The sequence below is a fragment of the Bubalus bubalis genome, chromosome 20, assembly GCF_019923935.1.
Source record: "Bubalus bubalis isolate 160015118507 breed Murrah chromosome 20, NDDB_SH_1, whole genome shotgun sequence".
Lineage (NCBI taxonomy): Eukaryota > Metazoa > Chordata > Mammalia > Artiodactyla > Bovidae > Bubalus > Bubalus bubalis.
In genome coordinates, this window is record NC_059176.1 from 34,465,872 (window position 1) to 34,484,336 (window position 18,465).

Here is an 18,465-nt window from a genome sequence, read left to right on the forward strand (position 1 = left end):
GTGGAAACATACTGTGTTTACTTTTATGCCTTGCTTCTTTTGCTCACTGTAACCTTTTAGGGATTGTTTAGTGCATCAATTAAATGTTCTTTTAAAAAACTTTTTAACAGTTTTCCATTCTAATAACTTACTAGTATTGGTTTATCCACTCCTCCAATGATAAGCATCAGAGTTGTTTCTAGTTCTGGGCTATTCTGAATAAAGCTGTTTTAAACAGTCTTGTGCAAGTATATCATGAGCATATATTTTCATTTGTTTTAGAAAAATACTTGTGGTAGGCAGAGTAATGGCCTCTCATATATCCACATCCCCAGATCCAGTGAATAAGTTGCATGGCGAGGAAAATTCTGGTAGCAGATGGAAGTAATGTTACTAATCATTGGCTGACCTAAAGGGAGCAGGGCTTCCCAGGTGGCTCAGTGGTAAAGAATCTGCCTGCCAATGGAGAAGATGCAGGAGACCTAGGTTTGGTTCCTGGGTCAGGAAGATCCCCTGGAGGAGGAAATAGCAACCCACCTCCAGTATTCTTGCCTGGAGAATTCCATGGACAGAGGAATCTGGCAGGCTAGAGTCCATGGGGTTGCAGAGTCAGACATGACTGAGCATTGGGATGCGCAAGGGAGCATGCGCTGGGTATCCAGGTGTGCCCAATATTATCATTAGCATCCTTATATAAGGTAGAGAAACGCTGGTGAGTCAGTGCCGGAGAGATGTGGTGTGGGAAAGAAGGGACTGGACGTTGCTGGCTTTAAAGGTAGAAGGAAGCTGTAAGGCCAAGAAATGTGGGTGACCCCTAGAAGAAGGAAAAGGCAAGGCACGAAAGTGGATTTTCTCCTTGAGCCTCTAGAAAGGAATGGAGCCCTGGCGTCACCTTGATTTTAGCCCAATGAGACCCATTTTGGACTTCTGAATTCCAGAACAGTAAGATAATAACTGTGTTTTTACTTTAGCCACTAAGTTTGCAATAGTTCCAACAATAAGAAAGTTGTATCAGTGAATGAAATGCTGAGTCATATGGTAGGCCTATAGTTAACTTCATAAGGAGCTACTGGATTTTTTCAAACATACTAATTTACATTCTCTCCCATCAACAATGCATAAGAATTTAGTTTCTCCGAAACCTTGCCAACATTTAGTGTTGTTCATTTTTTAATTTTGGCCTTTTTGTTAGGAGTAAATTATTATCATATTGTAGTATTGATTTGATGACTAATGCTATTGGGCACATTTTCATGTACTTGTAGTCCATTTCTAAGTCTTCTGGGAAATACCTGTTCAAGACCTTGACCTGTTTGTATTGTTTGCTTATTATTTGTATGAGTTTTTAGTATGTTCTAGAGATAAATCCTTTATCACATACAAGTATTGTCGGTATGTTCCTCCCACCTGTGTCGTGTCTTAACATTTTCTTTAGGGCATCTGTTGATGAGCAGATATTTTAAAATTTGAATCAAATCTATCTTTATAGTTTAATATTTAGAGTTTTTTGTTTCATGGCTAAAAAGCCTTTTTGTTTAACCCGTGGTCATAATATTACTCTGTAGTGTATGGTAGAACTTTTATAGTTTTAGCTTTTTATTTTTGTATGTGACATGAAGTGGGAATCACTGTTTTCCTTACTTTCATTGCAAACTGTTGAAATGACTTTTCCCCATTAAACTGCAGTGACGTCATTAGACCATGTAAGTATTTATTTCTGCATGTTCTATTTGCTTCCATTGATCTATTTGTCTATTTGTGTTTCAATGCTGCACTGGTTATTGTCACTTAATAGTAATGCTTAAAATTAAGTAGTGTTAATTAATTACTTAATTAAGCCTCCAAACCTTTCTCTCTTTTTTTGATGATTGCTTCATCTATTCTAGATCTTTTGATTTTATTTAAGTTTTAGAATCAGGTTGTCAGTGTCTATGCTATGTCTTAATTTTCTTTTACTTCAATTACTTTGAATCTCTATGTTTGTAAAGAATGGGAATCTTAAAAATACTGAATTTTCAATTCATTAATATGGCATGTTTCTTCTTTAATTGGGTCCTTAAATTTTCTCTTAAAGATTTATAATTTTTAATATAGAAGACTTAAATATATCTTTCATTAAATGTATTCCTAAGTATTTCGAGGGATTGTTTGGTGCTGTTAAACTGTGTGGCTTATTAATATCTTCCAGTTCTTTGTTGGTGTTAAAATCAGTTGATTTCTGTATGTTGACCTTGTGTTCTAGGATCTTTGTTACTCGTTAGTCATAGTGTCTTTCTGGGTTTCATAGGATTTTCTACATACATGATGATGTAACTAAGTCAAAATGGCACCCCACTCCAGTGTTCTTGCCTGGAGAATCCCAGGGACGGGGGAGCCTGGTGGGCTGCCGTCTATGGGGTCGCACAGAGTCAGACACGACTGAAGCGACTTAGCAGCAACAGCAGCAAGTCATCTATGCATAGACAAATTTATTTTTTCTCTCCCAGTCTTTATACATTCGTTTTTATGTGCCATATCACACTGCTCAATGGATGTGGTTTGGGTGGACTCCGGGAGTTGGTGATGGACAGGGAGGCCTGGCGTGCTGCGGTTCATGGGGTCGCAAAGAGTCGGACATGACTGAGCAACTGAACTGAACTGAGGAGATTTAGTCAGCTTTGGACAGAATGGTATAAGTGAATACCTTCACATTGTTTTTGATAGTAGGGAAAAAGTGGAGTATATGTCAGTTTCAACTATCATGTTAAAGGATGGTTTTTCACAGATGTCATTTATAATTGAAATGCTTTTCTATGCTTAGTTTAAGAATTTGTCATGAATGAGTGTTAAATGTTATCTGCTTGTTCTTTTGCTTCAATTAAGGTAATTATGATTTTTATTCTCTGCTAATGTGACTTTTCTCTTTTTAATCTTGTCACAACCTTACAATCTGGGGATAAACTCCATTTGATTCTTTTTATGTAATGCTAGATTCCATTTGCTGTTAATATTCGTTTAAGAATTTTTATTAGGTTCATCAGAAATATTGGTCTGTAATTTTATTGTTATTTTAATGTCTTTGTTTAGGCTGGTTTTAAAGTTATTCTGGTTTCATGAAAAGACATAGAAAATACTGCCACACTTTATTTTCCTAAATGATTCATGTAAAATATTAATCATTATTAAATATCAGGTAGAATTCACCAGTGAAGTTATCTAGACCTAATGTTTTCTTTGTGGGAAAATATTTACTTATGAATTACATTTCTTTAATAAGCTGAGAAGCATTCAGGTTTTCTATATTTATCAGTTTTAGAAAGTTTTTTTCCTAGAATTTTTGTCTTTTTCATCTAACTTGTCAAATTTATTTGTGCTAAATTGTACATAGTAATATTCCTTTAATTGAGTATGATGTGCTTACATGCTATTTTTCAGACTTGGCTTACTTAGGGTTTATTAAAACTCTTGGATCTTTGTGGTCCTATTTTCCACCAAACTTCAGGTTTTCAGTTGTTTACTCAGTATTTCTGTCTGATGCATTCTTGATAATTTTTCCTTCCTGGTACTCTGTACTTACGTTTGCACAATATCATCTCACGGGTAATTGAGATTTTGCTGGCATTTTAAATATTTTTCTTTCCCTTCAGTTTGAATAATATTATTGATCCTTTCTTAGCATAGTGTCTAATCTATTGTCTAATATCATCTAATTTGTTAGATAGATAATTTAAACCATCCAGAATGCTTTTATTTGATATCACTTAATTTTTAGCTCTAGAATTTCCATTTCTTTTTAGTTTCTATTTCTTTAAGATTTGTCCACCTTTTCATTTAAATCCTTGAATGTGTTTATAATAGCTGTTTTAAAATCTATATCTGCTATCACTCATACCTATTTTTTAAATTATTTTCTCCTTAACTATGGGAGACATTTTCCTGCTTTTGTCTCATAACTTTCCACTGTATATGTTATTTTGTGGAGAGTTTCATGTGCGTTATCTTCATTTTAGTCCTATTAAGTTTTATTTTATCTGACAACTGACTGATAGATTATTTTGATCCTTTAAACTTGGTTTTGTGCTTTGTAGGAAGCGTTGATTTCAGGACTTTTTTTCCCAGTTAGAGCTAGGGTATTTCCTTTCCTCTGGGTCATGATTTTTCCAGAATCTTGATTGGATGTCTAGATTGTTCAGTGAGGTCTCTATAGTCTAGCTGGTCCAAATTCTGACTTCTTTTAGTCCTGTGCAATGTCTGATATCACCTCAAAGTCACTGTCTGCTAGACCTCATGGACAATGCCCTGTTCATGAGCACTTGGCCCTCAGCCAAGGACAGAAAGTGAACCCTCATGCAAACTTCCAGGGTGCGCTCCCTGTACAGGATACAAGAAGAATACTTCACTTTCCATCCTGTGTTCCTCCAGTTCCACCTGCCTTGGTCACTTAAAATGTAATCTACAACTCCTCCCCTGAGATTTCTGCTTTATCCTGGACTTACCTCATTACTGCAAAGTTGTGGAAACTGTCCCATATAGACATTTGGGAATAATAAGCCTACCTCATGGACTTTCCTTTCTCTCCAGGATAATAGGGCTGCTCAGTTTCCAATGCTTGAAAGTTATTCTCATATTTTTTCCTGTTTTGATAATTATTTACATAGGAGAGTAAGTTCAAAACAAGTTACTTACAGTTTCTGGAAGCCACAGTTCTCTAACATACTTTTTGAGTTCCTTCTACGTATAAAATAATGTGTACATTATTTATGGGGAAGAAATAAAGTTTTCTTCCATCTGAGAGATAAGAAGTGTCCATATATAACTACAGTATGAGACAAGTGACTTTTTTCAGTTCCTGGAATGCACCAAGACATTTTCCACCTAAGAACTTAGCAAGTCCCTGTGTCTCAAATACTTCCCTCTTCCCTTAATCTGAATAACTTTTATTCATCCATCAGATCTCAGCTGAAATGTCACTTCCTTGGGAAGTCTTCTCTGACTTTTGCCTCTCTATTATTTTCTTTAACCTTATTCTTTTGCATGATAGCCTGTAGTTTTCCAATACAACTCTTACCACAATTTCTCCTTATACATATCTGTGATTATTTCTATATTTCATAAGTGTAAGACTAAATTTTTTCACTGCTATATCCCTAGACCTATTGTAGTATTAAAGTAATAGTATAATAAAATAAGACTATAAGATATTTCTTTAATGGAAAATGAAGGCATTATAAGTATCACAATCAGCATAGAAAATACTTGTATTCTTTCTGACATTCATTTCCTATTGGGTAGATCAGAAAGGGTCTTAAGAGATGGAATTTTAAGAATCAGAGATGGGAAAGGGGGCTTTCTAGACAAGCTGGCATGGGTTTAGAACATACAAGTCATAACTCGTGGGTTTAGAACATAAAACTCATAATTCAAAAGTTATAATTCTCTAGACCTGTTTTTCTAGAGAATTAATTAGAATGGATTCATTAGGATGACAAAAAGAAATAAAACTTGGAAGGCAAATGACTTTAGAGTCCTAATCTTACCACCTTCATAATAAAAACCAATGTGTAAAGCATTAATCTCTGCATATTACCAAGTGTATATAATATTTATTTTAAAGATTTAATTTATCTTTAAAAAGCTAGTATTACATAGGAGTTGTTGTGAATAATTTCATAAGAAGACATGGACTGAAAAAACTGATACCCATGAATTTTAGTGCCTCAATTTGAAATACAGTTTTGTTGAGAAGGATACCCAGAAATCAGCTGCTCTGTCAGACCCAATAAAGCATAAACTTTTCTACCCATGATTCATAGCCATGTTCGTATTAAATAAACCACAGGACGTGTGACGTGACATGGAGATGGGATCCTTAAGCGTGTGGGATATAATACAGTTCTGGAACCTACTTGTAATTCACCTCTTATGCCTGTAGGAGAATGCTTGGAACCACAAGTGAATGCTTATGAGGGTTCCATGAAAACAAAGAGCATAGTTAGGGTGGGTACTGGGAAAAAGGAATCCAGATGCCATCCCCATCTGAGACTTTTGGTATATGCATACTCCAGTTACTTCCCCCATTTGCAGTTAAGCACTAACATATAAATGAGTGGTCTATCCATTGCCTCATGCTGTTAATTTTTGGAATAGTTGTAGCTGAGACTTTCTGTAAAGCAGTCAAAGCCACCTCCAGGAACCAATTAGTCTCTTCCTATTACCCCAGTCTTACTAGTGAAACCCACTCAGTCATAGGGATCATGATCAACCCTATTTACAGGTCCTCCTTGGTCCACTTAACAGAACGGATATGATTTTCCTTATCTTTACTTTCTCCAAGCATTGTCCTACACCTTGAAAAGTGGAGTGACTCTATAATTAAGTTACGTAGTCAGTGTGAGCAATTCTCCACCCAAACCGGTCAGTAACTAACCTCTCTACCACCACCACAGTGTGGAAAGGCGGAGGTATGTCCAGCAACTCTCTCACCCACTGGTATTAGCTGAATTTGCATTTTCAGCTTGCTAAGTTCCCACCTTCTTAGCGCTCAAAAGCTGAGCTGACTTAGACTGGTCCTTCTTTTCAACCAGCTAAGTGCTACTTGTCTTTTCTCAGTTTAAAGCCATTTCATTGGGAGGCCTCCCCTGAGACTCCAAACCAGATCCGGTTCCCCTGCTGTATCTGTCTTTTTGTCACAGTGCTAGCATCTTGACAGCAGAAAAGTGGTAGCATTTCACAACTAAGAGTGTGGCCTTCTTAGGAGCCCAACTGCCTGCCTTTCAACCCTAACTCAAGTTATATTAGCAGGTAACATGTTTTTAACTTCTCTGTGTTTCAGTTGCTTCATATTTAAGATGGAGATAATGCATCTGTCTCATAGGGTTGTTTTCAAGGTAATTTTATGTAAGTTTATATGTAAAGCACTTAAATCATGGGCATTATTTATCAATTATTATCACAACTTTTGATTATTCATTTATTTTTACTTGGCTCATTCATTAAACACTCAATTTAGTAAATACCTGCTATGTGCCAAGCTCACTGTCAGATATATATATATGTGTGTGTGTGTGTGTGTGTGTGTGTGTGTGAATAAAATCTCTGCCTTAAAGACTTCTGTTCTAGTGTTCTAGATAAAAACAAATAATAACTTTGAACATTATATAGTATATGATAAAGCGATGCTTAAAAATAGAATTTTTATTCTATTGGATGGATCTAGAGGCTGTCATAGAGTGAAGTAAGTCTGAAAAATGTGTATTAACACATATATGTGGAATCTAGAAAAACAGTATACAGATGAATCTATCTGCAAAGCAGAAATAGACAGATGAAGAGAATAAACATGAAAACCAAGGGGAGAATGGGAGATTGAATAAATTAGATTGGAATTGACATATACATAACTGCTATGTATAAAACAGGTAACGAGAACCTACTCTATAGCACTACAGGAAGAAAAGGTAGTCTATCTGTAGAACATATATTAAGCTTAAAAATGCATTTCAATGTACTTTATGTGGAGACAAATACTGTTTGATTCCACTTAGACAAGGTACCTAGAATAGTCAAATTCATAGTCAGAAAGTATACTGGAGTTAAAAATATATATATTGGTAGGTTCCAGGGATTGGAGGTGAGGGAGGAGGCAGAATAAGGAGTTGATATCTAATGGGTAGAGTTTCCGTTTAGGAAGGTGAAAAATCAGGGCAATGGATGATGGTGAGAGTTGTACAAAAATGTAAATGTACTTAGTGCCACTGAATTGTATAGTTAAATATGGTCATAATAATATGTTTTATATTATGTGACTTTTACCATAGTAAAAAAAAAATTTTTTTTACATAAATACAAATAGAAAAAAATAGAGCCAAGTAAAGAGAATTGGGAGTACTTAGAGAATGGATTGTAACTTTGAGAATGGCCATGGAAGGCCTCATAAGAGAATGTAACATTTGAGCAAAAACAGAGCAGATTACTGGGTGAAGATTGTTCTCATGACAGGACAAATGCCAAGGTTCTGAGGGAGGTCTGGGTGTGTGTGGCCTGTGGAAGGGAAAGGGAGGTCGATGTGGCTGGAGAATGAGCAAGAGAAAGAATGAAGAAATGAGTTGGTGGCCCAGGCCCTTTAGGCCAATGTAAGAACTCCTACTCTCGGTGAAATGGGAGACGTTGCAGGATTTTGAGCAGAGAAGTAACAGTCTGACTTGTGTTATGAAAGCATCATTCTTGCTCTGTTCAGAATAGACCATGTGTGAGAGTGACATGGCTAAAAAAGCACAAGACCTGTTGGAGACCATAGCTGAAATCCACACATGAGAAGACTGTGGGTAGCAGGGGGGAGGTGAAGATGTAATCAGACTCTGGATACCTTCTGCAAATAGAGACAGCAGACCTCTTGACAGAATGTTGACAAGGTTGGCATAGAGAAAGATGATAACTATCTCTTCACCCACGAGAAAATTAGTCATGACCATGTTCATTGTTATTTCTTCAAATGAAAAGATGCCTGATGGATAGCTGTCACTATGGTTCAACAGAAGTAGATCAACAGTATTCTAAGAGATGGAAGTTTAAGCTAGAATGTCAATTCATTTTTAATCAAATCTTTTCAAAATTATTCTTAACCAGAACACTCCTATTCCTAAGATATTCTTAGTAATCAGTAGGTTGACTGATGGTAGCTGAAGTCGGAGCCCAAGGTGGTAGAGTATTTTAATAGATATTTTTATTACAAACACACATACAATCAAATAGCCTGCCTTGCATAGTACTCCTCCCTTGAGGCCTGAGTCACTGTCCTTCTTCCCTGTATACACATCAAATACACCTGGGCACTTGTAGCAGTTTTCACATACTCATTAGATATGTGATATTACCACCTTGCCTATCAGCAAGTCTTGTTCTTGGAGCCACTCATTTAAAATCATTTTTGCATGTACCTAATCCTGTTTAGTTCTAGTGGTTTTTATTAAGTTTTGGAAGAGAGGCACACTGACTAGGAGTTTACATCTAAGAGGAGATGTTTAATTATTTTGCCCCCTTTTCAATCCTTGTCCCTCTACAAATGTACCAAGAAGTTTCAAGAAGTTCTAGGAGCTGGAAATGATCTCTTGACTTTCCCATAGTTTATTCCTACTTAATATCATCCTGTGTCAGTTCTTTGTCTTCATAAAACGACATAATGCCTATTTGACAAAAGGTAGAAAATGTGACTTCACAGGTTTCCCTCTCCTCCGGTGGTGTAAAATAGACTTTCCTTCCCTTTTCACACTGTGACGTGGTCCTCCTGGTGACGCCAGCACACATTTGTGCATTTCGAAGCTGGGAACAGAACCAGGAAACCCAGGTTGAACCAATACACTTGGCCTCATGAGCACTGATAGCTCAGGACTTCCTCATAACTGATGGGGGAATTTTTTTTTTTTTTTTTTTTCAGATAACGGAGCAAATGCCACAAAATTCACACATACTAGTATTTATTAACGGAGAAGGCAATGGCACCCCACTCCAGTACTTTTGGCTAGAAAATCCCATGGACGGAGGAGCCTGGTAGGCTGCAGTCCATGGGGTCGCTAGAGTCGTCCACGACTGAGCGACTTCACTTTCACTTTTCACTTTCATGCGTTGGAGAAGGAAATGGCAACCACTCCAGTGTTCTTGCCTGGAGAATCCCAGGGACAGGAAGCCTGGTTGGCTACCGTCTATAGGGTCACACAGAGTCGGACACGACTGAAGCGACGCAGCAGCAGTATTTATTAAACACCTTTATCTTTCATAGATCATTTTTTTGAGTAATTCTTTAGGAAGTCAAAATCTCCAAATGAGTGGCAAACTTTGCTTTTACAACCAGCCAGCTGACCAGAAGTCTTTTTTTAAACTATTGTTCAACTATTGTAACCGGTAAAACAAGACCAATTTGAAACCTATTTGACCAATTTAAAACCAAAAGGCAGCTATCTCACACTGAGAAATCTGGCATCTTTTAAATGATTAGCTCTTTGGGAAAGAAAGTATGTTCTGTAAATTCACATTTTTCACATAAAAGAATTCTGATATCTCGTAAGAGCATTGGAAAGCCTGTATCTTAGAGGACTTGCCTTCTACACATAATGTTTTTTTCCTTTGTTTTTAATAAAATGCCTATGGACTTAAATAGGCTTCCCAGATAGCTCAGTTGGTAAAAATCCACATAAATAGAGGGATATAAAACAGCTGTATGCAGAAATACCCAAAGCCACCTCAAATAAAGAGGTGTCAACCATAAAATTATATTGATTAGAAGTGAAAACACCTTATTAGGTATAAGGTCATTTGGGGGCTTACTGACTGTAAATGTATGTTCCCAGCTTCTTCAATTAAATAACAAGGGGAAATGGAAAAATACAAAAATTATCATTGCTGGGATGAGAAAGATGTGGTGTAATAATGGGGAGGGGGGAGGGAAACCTTGATTAAATGCAGCATTACCATGCATCAATAGCATCATTAGCTGTTAGGCTTCAGGATTTTTAATAAGGAATCAAAGACCAAAATGAGAATGATTTAGAATCTATTATTCAGGAGGCAAGAAATTGGAATGATAATCATACCAAATGAGCCAAAAATAAGGGATTAAGAAAAGGTATTTAAAAGTGAGTAAGAATAAAATATACAAATTTAAGCCAAAGCAAGCTAATACCTCATTACAATGACTTGACATTTAAAGCAAGCACACAATTCCAAATCCAGCTCTATGAAAATCACTTATTAATAAAATCTGCTAGACACTCTCTGTGGTTGCAAGTACATTAGAAGTGATTTAACTATTTTGATATCTAAATTTAACAGTTTTCCCATAAACAGGAACTTTGCAGAGAGACACAGTGTAGGCAAGACCTTTTTCAACTAAAAATCCTAAGTGATGACGTCTCTGTATCGACCCACCTACCTGTCTGTTTACCTATTTATCTCTCCATTCACATAGCTTGCATCTCTGTAATATGTCCACACGCCAAAAGAAATGCTCCAAACTCTAAAAATCTCCTAATATCTTTGAGAACAGATGCATTAACAGAAACCCTCCATGGATCTGTGATGTGTAGGGCTTTAATGTTTTGTTCCTGTGCAACACACAAGAAGTAAATCAAACATTTCAAGTACTGGACATTAATAATACCCCCATCCTCAAAGGAGGACTCACTCCTAATGGAAAGATTATTCTCCAAACCTCATCAGCAGTGCCAGCCTCAAGGTGACTCACTCTCCCACCTGAACTTGCAGCAATTTCTTCCTCCACTGCTCTTGCCAGACATTAGCTGTTGCCATCCTCCACAAAGGGATGTTAATAGTCTTGAAGGCAATATGCTGTTTTTGTTCTTGCTTCCTTGTCCCCTCCCCTGTTGCTCATTAACTTATATCTGCCCTCTAGGAATATAACTAAGTAATCATCTAAGGTGAGGTAGAGAGCTCTTGCAACTTCACAGATAAAGAGTAGAGGGAAAAGGTTTTTTAAAGTAAATTATTAAAACCAAGATAACTCATTATTCATGAACCAGAGATCAGCTACTCCAAATGTCCTTAAAGTTGGTGATCGTCAATGTCGTATAATACATTTGAACTCATTCTGGATTCAGCGTGCAGTTATAAACACCACTTTCTCACCTCTTAAAATGTTCCATCTATTGACAGAAAACACGCACAAGTTTAGCAGAGATGACAAAACATGTTGAGATAACACACAAACAGCTTGCCCTCTGGGTTGTTTAACATGGTGCCCTTTAGTGCTTAAGAGAGAGAGAGCATTTCTTTGTTTCTTGCAGGGAAGGTTGGCTAAATTCAAGTGTATCATATATTCAAGCAAATACGTACTTTGTCTTGGTGCGTCGGTGCCTCTCTGCTTCTGTGTCAGACTCTGTGTGAATCTATGGACTGTAGCCCACCAGGCTCCTCAGTCCTTGGGATTCTCCAGGCAAGAATTCTGGAGTGGGTTGCCATGCCCTCCTCCAGGGGATCTTTCTGACCCTGGGATAGAACCTATGTGGTTCTTTACCACCAGCACCTCCACTTCTCTTGGAGTGGAGACAGCCTATGCTGCAAGACTGCTAGATTCTTAAGTGAATTTCAGAGTTACTGAGGGGTTAAGACTAAATTTTCTGAATGTACAAAATAAGGAAAATGAAGATCTCTTGGGAGAGCAGCATACTATGGTATGGCAAACCCTAACCCTCCCATCCATTCTTCTGTAAATTCCTGCTACTTGGGGTTGAGTCTTGCTTGAAAAAATGCCATGTAGGAATTTTCTCTTCCTCTGTCAACCAGTAAAGAACTTTTGGACAAGCTGAACAGAAAACTCCTTTTCCAACTCCTGTGTTATGATAGATATTGGATTCAGTGTTCCTTTTCGAAAATGCCTTCTTTGACCCCTAGCCATGACATACTCCATTCCAATTTATAGTCTCCTTTATACACAGAGAAGAAAATGCAGTGAGTTGTTCGATGCCTATTGTCTGGGCTGTAATGATGATGATTCAGCTAAGGTTTGCCGAGGGTATTGACATTCTTAGAGGAAGGGCACTGAAGTGCACGGCACAGGCCTCTGGGAAATCTCAAAATCTTTTCTTCATGCAAAGATACTCTCAGATACTTCAGAACTGTGGTAATATTATGCTTTGGAAGATGAGGAAAGTGCTTTTATTTCCCTACAGGTGGGACAACATCTTGACGACTATAACAGCTTTTTCAGAGTTTCTAAAGATCAAGTTCACCAAAAAAAAAAAAAAAAAAAAACCTCTGTATCCTAAAATTTTCCTATTGAAAGAAACTAATCATGCTGCCCTGCTCCTTATAAACCTCCACTTAAGCTTTCTACTATAGTCACTTTTCTCTAATGAGCACAGATTTCCTTTTAAACTCACAAAAATAAGATGTAGACCATATTAATGATTGGGCAGAAGAACTGGAGTTTATTTTTTGGTAACGTATTACAGAATGCAGAGTTGAGGGCAACAGAGAATGAGATGGTTGGATGGCATCTCTGACTCAAGTTTGGGCAAACTCCCAGAGATAGTGAAAGACAGGGAAGTGTGGTGTGCTGCAGTTCATGGGATCACAAAGAATTGGACATGACTTAGCAACTGAACAATGATATTGCAGAATATTTCTCTTTTTTTTTTTTTTTTAATTTTGTTTTATTTTTAAACTTTACAATATTGTATTAGTTTTGCCAAATATCGAAATGAATCCGCCACAGGTATACCTGTGTTCCCCATCCTGAACCCTCCTCCCTCCTCCCTCCCCATACCTTCCCTCTGGGTCGTCCCAGTGCACCAGCCCCAAGCATCCAGTATCGTGCATCGAACCTGGATTGGCGACTCGTTTCATACATGATATTATACATGTTTCAATGCCATTCTCCCAAATCTCCCCACCCTCTCCCTCTCCCACAGAGTCCATAAGACTGATCTATACATCAGTGTCTCTTTTGCTGTCTCGTACACAGGGTTATTGTTACCCTCTTTCTAAATTCCATATATATGCGTTAGTATACTGTATTGGTGTTTTTCTTTCTGGCTTACTTCACTCTGTATAATAGGTTCCAGTTTCATCCACCTCATTAGAACTGATTCAAATGTATTCTTTTTAATGGCTGAATATTTCTTTTTATATGAGGATAATTTTTATAGCAGAAGTAGTCTAACTTTTTGCTACTCTGAGCTTGGTTGTATGTCCAGTGACTGCTGAAAGCATTGGTAGTTGACCAGGTCAATTTGGATTCGAGCATCTGGGTAGGAGGCTGGCTTTCAGAACTAGAGCAAAAGGCCAGATCAGAAAGATTCAAACTACACTTAAAAACCTTGAGTTTTTGTGGAGATGACATTGACAACAAGTGTATTCTCACCTAGAAATTATATTCCCAAGGATATTTTCTAAGTATTCTCTTCTTTTTTTTTTTTCCATCAAACCTGTTCCAGTACTGCCATGCCTGAAAAACAATATATGTACTTTGCAAACACTTCGTACATTATGTATGTCCCCTAGAGAGTCTCCATACCTCTAAAAGTATTTCTCTTTTGAGTATAGTCTAGGAATTTTTTTTCTTCACCGTTTGAGAGATTTAAGAAAATCTATAATAAATCACTTTTAGTCATTTTTAACCTTATTTAATCATATTTAACCTTATACTGTGGTTATTGTTATGAGTTAAGCCTCCCACTATGCTTTCTCCTTGAAGTCATATGCCTTGTCTCTGTATTGTAGCGACTTTTTCTTACTTTGGCCAAGTCCACAAGCACCTATAAAGGGACCTTACTTTCTTATAGCAGCACCTGGAAGATTTCCTTTTTCTCTACCTCCTACTCCACCCCTTTTACCTCCCCTCTCTCTGCCACAAAGAATTCTCTTCAATCTCATAAGTTCACCTGCCCATCTTAAAAATAAAAGTATACAGTCTATCTGGACCCTTGGAAAGTGACGAAAGTCTCTATTCCAGAGATTTTTCCAAAATGGGTTTTCTCATTTCCTTTGAATCTTGGCTTTACATTTCTTGTCCCATCTAACACAAAGGAGATTTACTTTCGATTCTTCTCAGTAACAGGTCACCAGGTATGCCGTATCCAGTTTCAGAACTGAGCCCTCATGGGAGAATTTAGTTTGAAAGACCAGTTGTGAGAACCTGCTGAGTACCTCTGCCCCATGTCTAGGCAGACAAGACCATGTATGCATGCAGCAACCCTAAGGATATGTGTTCTGATGCACATATGAAAGAAAAGTGTGGACTGAGTGGTGGGTGTGTGTGTTTTTCTAAACTTCTGTGTGGGAGGTGTGTCTGAGTCTAGTTAATTCTACCCCTGTCTGTCTTCTGCTGTGATAATGGAGATAGAAGTCCAGGTTGTCATCCATCTGCTGGTACTTGAAATGTAACAGTGCCCTTACCAGTTCACTTCCTATTCTAGAATCTAACTTTCGGAGCTGATTGTGTGCTACGTGGGACTAACATTGTATCCTGTCTGACTCAAGTACAAACTACATATTTAATTGTACTTTTACTGATTTTTTGTCTGACTTATTTAAAACAGATTTTTAAAATTTAATGGTAAAACTCTCATTTTTTTTCCTAATCTAGTTAAATGTAACACCACAAAAGTTTGCTGAATTACCATCCAAATTCCTTTCTTCCCTGGGAGGAATAACTGGAACCATAAAGCAAGGCGATTATAGCTCTTGTAATTCACTGTAGCTCTCCAATACACATACAGTACAGAAAATGCATGATTGTTTATATCATGCCACATTAAAACCAAGAAGAGCTTAAATGGGCAAGATTCCGAGGATAGTGAGATTCTATTGTATACTTTTGTTCATCTCTGATTCTTCTCTTCTGGTCCCTTGGTATCCACCTAAATGTTTTTTCTTTTATAATTTAGGTAAAAAAACTTCTGTGAATTAAGGAGCATATCTTCAAATGTTCAGTATGAAGAAATGATTGGTTGACTGGCCAATATCCAGTTCCTTCATACTCATAGCTGACATGTCTTTTCCCCTAAAAACTTATGGTGCTCTAGGCTGAAGTCATTACCTAGTGAACCACTTGGGAGTGAGGCTGGAAATCTCATCTCTTTTTTCTTAATAGCTCACTCATTATGAATCATCCTTTTTTTTTTTTTTTTTCCCCCTCATCTTCATGGCTTAGATATCACCTTGCATATGCAGTCCATTCTGTTTTGTGATTCCTCTGTTTTAATAAACTCTACCAAATTACAAAAATATGATTTGATACCAGTTTTCTTTGGAAAATAAACACCATTTAGAATATATTGGTATGAAACAGGCTCTTATGAGTTTGCCTGGAAACTATTCCTGAGAGAAAATGAATTCAAAGATTCAGTGTCTAATTACAAATTCAATGTTGAAATGTAAACCACATGTAAGTTCAGGCATGCCAAGTGATTTATTTTAGGCCCTATTGCTCTTACAAATGAAATATTATCACTCTTGGTATATATCATTACTGATTAGGGACATAATCAGAGTTATATTAACCCCAGCTCTTCATGCAGGGAGTATGGCTTCAAGAATTCGAATTGCATCCATCAATTCTTCTTTTATAAAGTATCTATTAAACATCTATCAATATGGCTGCCAGTTAAAAACAAAAATCTTGAGCTCAGTTCTGCCTACTTTTTCAAACCACGGTCTCTCCACCCCGTACAGAAAAAGGAAACATAATAGAATTTTTTTGAGTGGACAATGACTGAATATGTAGTTTGGAAATCTCTTCGGGCAATTCTGATGAACTCATCCATACTCACTTGAGAAGCCCTGCTCTATATTCTTTCTGTTGGAAATCTCATTTACTCCTATGGCTTCAAGTAACTTTAATATGCAAACAACCGTCAAGTCTGTACTTGAACATTGTTTTTCTCCACAACCTTCTGCCTCTAGGTCACCTCCTTTAAAGCGGTTCCTCACATAAAACTTCCTCAAAATCAAACTCAGGGTCAGCTGCTCCATGTATTGAATTTTCCCTTGGTTTCTACTTCATTACTTATTACTGTGTATATAACTACTGCTATTGGAAGCTTAAAATCATTATTGTCTCTTCCCTTCCCTTTGTCTTAGAACTTCATGTCTTCTCTGTCTCAGAGTCTAGTTAGTCCTTTACCCACAGTGAGTCTCTATAATCTGTCTCTTGTTCTCCATCTCCATTATCACCCCTTAGAGACAAAACCTCTATTGACTGGTATTTGAACAACTGCCAATTGCCACGTGGCAATCCCATCCCTGGTACAAGTCCTTCAGTTACCATTCTAAAACAAGAAATACGATCATTTCAGTCAGTTCTTTAAACTTCGATGGTATTTTAGTCACCTACAAGATTAATTTAAACTATAATGAGTGATATAAAACTCTTCAGATTGTAACTTTATTTCATAACCTGCCACTTTCTTTCTCCCTTGAACTTGAAGCATATAAAATGTCTCTGGATTTCTGAAAAACCTTTTTCCTCCAGTGCCTCTACATACTTGAAGCTACTCTACTTCCTAGGACAACTGGGATTTGTAATGCAGCTTAACTCGCTAACCTTAGATTCACAGTATATAAATTAAGAATAGCAATAGCCATCTTACAGATTTGTTAGCAGATTATTAAGGGAGGTGTTTCTAAGGCCCTGAATACACATCCTAGTACAAAATTAATGTTCAGTAAGTGGTAGCTGTTTAATGCTGTTTGCTTGTACCTGACAGTTTTAATTTAGCATTATATTGTGAATATTTCTCCATGCTATCAAATGGTCTTTGAAAATATGATTATAAACTGCTGCATAGAAATAAATTACATGGATATACCTTAATTTATTATGCCAAGTGCCTATCGGCGGACATTTATATTGTTTTCAACTCTTTACTTTTATAAATAACACTATAATAAACATCAGCATACATAAATCTTTGAGGACACTTCCAAATATTTTCCTAGGATAAATTACTAGAAGTAGAACATTTTAAGACTCTAGAAACTTATTCAAACTACTTTCGAGAGAGGTAGCAATTGATGGTGCCACTAGCAGCCTATGAGAGCTCTTTCACTTGTACCCTTTCAAATATGCATAGTATATTCTTTCTTCCTCTTTCAGTCCCTTTACTATTATAATGATATCTCACTTATTTTTGTTACAACCAAACACTCCTCCATATTTAGTCCACTAGGCTCTTTTAGTAACAGGAACAAAAACCCATTTGCCTTGAAGAATCTTGGAAGGTTTTATTGACTTGTCTTTTGGCCTCATGGGAGTAGACTCTGTAGATTTCAAACTTTGTCCAAAAGGTTGTCTTATCTTCATTTAACCACATCTTAAATTAATCGCCCCTACAAATCCCCAATTGGTAATCCTACCAATCCCCAATAACCAACGTGTTACTTTGCATGCTCAGTCGCTCAGTCATGTCAGACTCTTTGCAACCCCATAGACTGTAGCCTGCCAGGCTCCTCAGTCCATGGGATTCTCCAGGCAAGAATACTGGAGTGGGTTTCCATTCCCTTCTCCAGGAGATCTTCCTGACCCAGGGATCAAACCCAGGTCTCCTGCATTGCCAGGTGGGTTCTTTACCACTAGTGCCACCTGGAAAGCCCCAACTAAATATAAAAGCCATTTTATGATTCCTTGGCATTCATCCCTCGTACCACACCCTCAAAATACAAAAATCTTTATCCCATGATAAATGGAAAGATAATTATTAGGAGTAATAGAAGGGATGAGACTACTTAACCTCAAAATTATGAGCTCAATCAAGGTTCTGTTTGAATCACTGGTATCAGTGGCCCTTATCTGGCATCAACGATCAGTTATGTGCCAAAAATTACATAAATCCTACTTATCCACTGGCAGAAAATATAAACGTAATATTATTTCATACACTGATTACTAGCTAAGGAAATTTTGGATGATATAGGCTATATAGTTCAATAGGATTATATTGTATAGTCATTGTCTCCCCAAGGTCAAGCATATTGTAATCACTCAAAAAAAAAAAA

The 18,465-nt window shown here is 37.1% G+C and overlaps 1 long non-coding RNA gene across 1 annotated transcript in view; it reads left to right on the plus strand.

Moving 5' to 3' along the window:
- The first annotated feature begins 526 nt into the window (after window positions 1-526).
- Window positions 527-18,465, plus strand: part of LOC123330747 — a 95,255-nt gene continuing 77,316 nt past the window's right edge. Inside the window, exon 1 of the long non-coding RNA XR_006546843.2 lies at window positions 527-921. This is a non-coding gene — a long non-coding RNA (uncharacterized LOC123330747). The remainder of the gene's footprint in view (window positions 922-18,465) is intronic.